Consider the following 6000-nt stretch of genomic DNA (forward strand, 5'->3'; position numbering starts at 1 on the left):
TATTTTATTATTTTTTTGGTGACAAAGTCCTATTACATAAGCCAGGCTGTCCTTGAACTCCAGATCGTCCTGCCTAAGATTACAGGCATGAGCCAACAAGGCCAGCTGTGCTGTGGTTTTTATAGCAATATGTGCATAAACACACAGATAAACAAATACAGAAATATTAAATAAAAAAAGCCATTTTCTTTTTCTTCTCTTTTTTTGTTTTACTTTCTTTCCCTCCTCCTTCCCTTCCTCATTTTAACTCCCATACCTTAGTTTCTCTTTGTCTCTCTGTCTCTCTCCTTCTCTCTCTGTCTGTCTCTCTCTGTGTGTTAGATGTGGAGCTTAAACTTAAGGCCTTGCATGTATTAGGCCAACATTTTACCACTAAGCTACACTGTAGCCCAAGATGAGTTTTCGACTGCGTCCTCTGAAGTGTGTGGGTGAGAGAGAGAACAGATTAGCACATGTCCTGGGTCTTGTTGGGGGTAAGTAGTAGCAGCTAGCAGGGGAGGAAGGGCCTGCTCTTACTGTGAGCAGAACACAGGGGCTCAGCCCACCCTTGCAGGCCTCCAGGCTCAGCAGACAAGAAGTCACTCGGGGAGAGAAGGGTGGATGAGGAGATAAGGAGCCACAGACTCTCTCCTCTTAAGATAACAGTGTCTCTGGAGAGGAATTCCTTCCAGGAGGGGTGACTGAGATGGCTTCCTGTGTGGCCGTTGATTTATTTTATTTGATTTTATTTTAAAATGCACTCTGACCCATTCTGATTGGTACCCTTATAATTTTTTAAAGATCTCTTTGTTTATTTTATACACAGTGTTCTGCATATATATCTGAATGTCAGAAGTGGGCACCAGATCTCATTACAGATGGTTGTGAGCCACCATGTGGTGGCTGGGAATTGAACTCTGGGCCTCTGGAAGAGCAGTCAGTGCTCTGAACCTGTGAGCCATCTCTCCAGCCCCATGACTCCTGATTTATGAAGGCCTCCTGGATTCAGAGTACTCACTTTCCATCCCCAAGTGAAAAAAACAGGTTTCCCAGTGTACATTTTCCAGCACGTACCAACCTTGGTCTCAAATATGTCAAAGTCTCTGGGCTTTTTTATTTTTTAAGTTGCTCTTTGGCCAGGAATACCTAGTAACTAACTATTCAGGTCTTGGCACAGCCATTGCCAGCTCCGATAAGTCTTGACCCTGGGTTTGATAAGAGATTCCTCAATTTTTTTTTTTAAATTTTGTAATTATATTTATGTACAGAAAACTTAGTGTACATTTAACCCAGTTTAGTGGTGAGTTCTTTAGCCTTTGCCTTTTCCAGCTTGGCAATGCGAGCCACAGACTTAGGACCCAGGATGTTGCCTCCCAAGTGGTGTCGGATCTCATCATATAATTGGTCCTAATAGCTTCCACCAGCTTAGCCAGAGCACCCTTGTCTTCTGAGTTAACCTGTGTCAAGGCAACAGTGGTGCACATCTTCCTGTGGACCAGGCCGCCCCAGCCTGGCCTTTCCCTTGATGATGCAGTAGGGCACCCCCATCTTTCGACACAGGGCAGGCAGGAAAACCACCAGCTCAATGGGGTCTACATCATGGGCAATCACCACCAGCTGAGCCTCCTTGTTCTCCACCAAGGTGGTGATTGTATTGACCCCTGCTCAGAGGACAGGTGGTCTCTTAGTTGGGACATTCCCGTTGCCAGTAGCTTTCTTCTCAGCCCGGGCCAGCAGCCTTTGCTTCTTCTCCTGCTTTGTCTCTGGCCTGTACTTGTGGGTGAGCTTAAGCAGCTGAGTCCCTGTTTGCCCGTCCAGGGCCTGGGTGAACTGGTTGATGGCAGGAGGTACTTTGAGTTGTTTATAGAGGATGGCTCTTTGCCTTTGCCGCTGCAGCCTGATGTAGCGGGGCCATTTGACGAAGCATGTGAGATCTCTTTTGGGCTGGATGTCCCTCCCAGTGCCGAAGTTCTTAGGCCTCTTCTCAAACAAAGGATTTACCACCTTTTTGGCTTCCTGTTTCTTGACCATGGCGGGAGGCTGGGGCCACCTTCTTCCCCTTGACCTTCTTTCCTTTGGGCATCTTGCTTGGCTAGAGAAGAGAGAAAGAAGAAGGGTTCCTCAATTTTAAGTTTTCAGAGACTCTCTTTACAAGGCTCATGCAACCCTCCTGTACTGTGTTTGACGGGATTTCCCCCTCACCCCGTTTAACCAGACTGCAATCTCAGCCTGTAAGATGAGGAGCTTCCTTACCTGTGGCCAGGTGTTCTATCTGGCAGAACAGGAGAGAGGACACCCTGCTGTCTGTGAGCACCTGGGACACTGGGACAGTTCCTGTCAGAGCTCTGTGTTCAGTAAGTGTTCATGGACTGACCAGATGACACATTTACTTTTTTCTTTAAAAGAGGCATCTTTTTTAAAAAAAAATAATTATTCAGCTGGGTGGTGATAGCGCATGCCTTTAGTCCCAGCACTTGGAGGCAGAGGCAGGTGGGTCTCAGGTCAGCCTGGCCTATGGAGTGAGTTCCAGCACAGCCAGGGTGACACAGAAAAACCATGTCTTAAAAAGCGATAATTAATTAATTATTATCATTGGTGCGTGTATGCGCATGTGTGTGCACATGTGTGAAGAATACATATGTGTATGTGTAAAGAGCATGTGGCATGTGTGAGTAAGGGTGCAGGCACGGCACAGCAGGCATGTAGAGGTAAGAGGGGAACTTGTCTGTTCCTTCTACCTTAGGTTCTGGAAATCAAGCTCAGGTCATCAGCACTTTTTTTTTTCTTTTTTCTTTTTTTCGGAGCTGGGGACCGAACTCAGGGCCTTGCGCTTGCTAGGCAAGCGCTCTACCACTGAGCTAAATCCCCAACCCCTCAACACTTTTTGTTTACTGAGCCATTTCAGCCCCTCAAACTCACCTTTTTCTTTTCTTGAGACAGGCCTCTCTATGTAGCCCTGGCTGGCCTAGAACTCTACGTAGACCAGGATGGCCTCAAACTCACAGAGATCTGCCTGCCTCTGCCTCCTAAGTCCTGGGATTCAAGTCGTCTTCCTCCACACCTGGCTTTCAAAGTTTTCAATTAGCAATAGTCGTGCCTCGGATAAACCTCATTGGCTACGATACTGCCACTGCACAAAGCTCACACCTGGCTTTCAAGCTCACTTTGAGGACCCCAGCAGGCATGCTCTGTATCTGATGCCACTCTCAGAAGAGCCCTGAGAAGAGGGTGCTGTGTCCATCTTATAGATAAGGAAAGTAAAGCCTAGAGGATTTAGTAACTGACTAAAACCACAGTTCACTTAGTTTCACTTAGCCTCATTTATTCCAGGTCGTCCTAGACCTCACTGTGTGGCTAAGTTGGGGGGTTACAGGTTCCCTGTTCAGAAAACGACACAAGGAATAAGTCGTTCTTGCACATGTGATGCATAAAAACTACCAGGGAGCTTATGAAAAATACGGCGTCGCGCCCCACTCCCAAGGTTCTGATTCCCCATGGCTTTAAAGAATTGAAGTAGAATGTACTTAACAATTTTAGTACCTCTCTTGTGACATGGTCTCATACAGACCCGGCTGGTCTCACCTTGGTAGCTAGGATGACCTTGAACATCAGAATCTCCTGGTCTACTTCCCACTGAGTACTGAGGCTATAAGCATGTGCCATCATGAGTGTTTGGCCCTGGGGATCAAATTCAGGGTCTCATGCATTCTACCAAGTGAGCACACACACACACACACACACACACACACACACACACACACACACACACACACACACACACTTTAACCATTAAGTGTGCAGTGCTCTGGTTTAAATAGGCTCACGTTTTCTGTCACCATCATCCATCTCTAGAATCTTTTCCCCCTTTCCTGTTAAAACTTGGACCCCTTGAACATCCCTTTTGAACACTGCCTTCTCAGTCCCCCTGCCTGAGCCCCTGCAACCACCATTCTATCCCTACATAGCTAACTATTTGAGTAACCTCAGAAGGTAAATTCACAGAGTTTGCCTTTGTGTCTGGTTTATTTCACTGTCCGAGTAGTTTAAACAAGGGCTTCTGGTCATCCTCATGCCAGAGTCTCGATCATTCTTTGAGAAATTATGGTAGCGGGTGGGAAGAGAGGGAGAGGAAGTGTGGTCCTGGCATAGGCATCAAGGGAGGGTTAAATTCATGCGGTTGGTGAGGGCTGGTGTGAGTCAGAGCAGGCAGCAGGAGGCAGGCCAACAGCCACAGAGGGGCCCTGACTGGGTGGGGGAGGGGAAGGTGGCCAGTATCTGGTAGTTATTACTTAGAGGCAGTTGGGTTGGTAAATTATTATTTAGAGGATGGTGGAGTTCAAAGTGGAGAGATATTGTGAATGGTGGTTCACAGGATGGGATAATGAAGAACCTAGAGATGGATGGGGTTTGTGGTACCCAGGGAGGGCAGTAGGTGAGAGCCACTTGGAACAACCAAAGTGGAGGGGCCTAGAGAACAGGGACCCTAGGGGGCAATAGGAGGATAGTGTGGGAAGCTGGCCTAGATGAGTGGGGTCAGAATGTGCAGGGAAAGCCTACAGAGGAAGTATTTTAAAAGGGCTGTATCCACTTTGCTCACTGCTGTGGCAAATTCCTGGTAAAGGATGGCGGGAAGGAAGAGCTTATTTTGGCACAGTGATGATGGAGAAGTCATGGATCCAGGACACTGAGGCAGCTAGTCACATCACATCCACAGTCAGATGGCATGGGCTCCTGTCCATAATCCTAACATCTGAGAGGTTGAAATGGGCCTAGCATGAGAGCCAAGCCAGCCTGGAGCTATAGGCTCTAATCAACAGATGGACTGACACAGACATGGAGACGCGTACCTGTAATACCCGAATTTGGGGGTCAAAGGCAGGAGGACCAAGAATTTAAAGTCATCTTTGAGTACAGAGTGAGCTTCAGGTTAGCCTAGTCTATACAAGACCTTGTCTCAAAATAAGAATAAAAATAAAAATAAAGACAAAAAATGTGGGAGAGGTTCAGTGGGTCAGTCAGCTCCTGACTCTTGGTTTTCTGTTTTTAGTTTTTGAGACAGGGTCCCACTATGTGAGCCCAGTCTATTCTCAATACGTGGTCCATGTACTTCAGCCTCCTGAACAGTGGAATTATGGGTGTGTACGTGCACGCACACATGCACACATGCACACATGCACACATGTAGCTGTGTTTCTATAGGCACCCACATATGCATGTGTATGCTACACATGTACAAAACACTCATATACACATAGGTTTATACTGTATGTTTGTATGTATGTATGCATATGAACGTGGACTCACACCCATGTACACATGTGTATTAGAAGTGGGCTGTGGGAGGCGAGGACCCTACTGCAGCTGTCAGGGGTCAGAGCCAGCATCATGTAAGTTGTTGTCAAAATGGCCTCAGACTCAGTCTCAGACTGGAGTGGTCCAGGCAGGTGGAAGTTACATAGTTAATAGTAAAAATGATATTGATTCTGCTGGTGAAAAATGGCAACTTTCTCTTTGTTAAGGAGTTAGATGGAAGATGCTTTCTTAATTTTATGAGGTCTTGTGGATAGATCTAGATATTACTAATGTTTCCCTTCTCCAGAGGAGAGGCTAAGAGAAGCCCCAGAGGGGGTTATTCTAGGGCTCACCAGACTCTGTGTCTGTGTCTGCTACTGCAGACATGATGTCTTTCTCAACTGTCTCCTCTGGTTTCAGCCTCATTCCCCAGCATGCAGTTCACACTAGGGTTCCCCCTGTTCATTGTCTTTGTTTTCTTTTCTTGGGCACTGGTTCTCAGCCGGGTACTGTCCTGGTAATGTCTGAATACACGTCTGGCTGTCACAGCTAGGGGACATCTACTGCCCTCTAGTATGTGGTGGCAGGATTGCTGCTAAGTGCCCTCCAGTGCAAGGCAGACTCTTCCAAGACGTCAGAAAGAATTGTTCCGTCTACAGTGATACAATTGTTGCTGGGCTGGCAAGATGGCTTCAGTGGGTAAAGGTGCTTGTCCCTAAGTCTGATGAT

General features: G+C 47.0%; 1 protein-coding gene and 2 pseudogenes across 1 annotated transcript in view; 1 reads left to right on the top strand and 2 right to left on the bottom strand.

Annotated features, from left to right (window-relative positions):
• The window catches only part of Ahnak (AHNAK nucleoprotein), a 67500-nt gene that overhangs the window by 58916 nt on the left and 2584 nt on the right, over positions 1-6000 (top strand). The window lies entirely within an intron of this gene.
• Positions 1264-2062, bottom strand: Rpl7a-ps8 (ribosomal protein L7a, pseudogene 8; annotated as a pseudogene).
• Positions 3046-3121, bottom strand: LOC120100111 (U4 spliceosomal RNA; annotated as a pseudogene).

Source organism: Rattus norvegicus, chromosome 1, assembly GCF_021556685.1.
Source record: "Rattus norvegicus strain SHRSP/BbbUtx chromosome 1, alternate assembly SHRSP_T2T, whole genome shotgun sequence".
NCBI classification, from domain to species: Eukaryota; Metazoa; Chordata; class Mammalia; order Rodentia; family Muridae; genus Rattus; species Rattus norvegicus.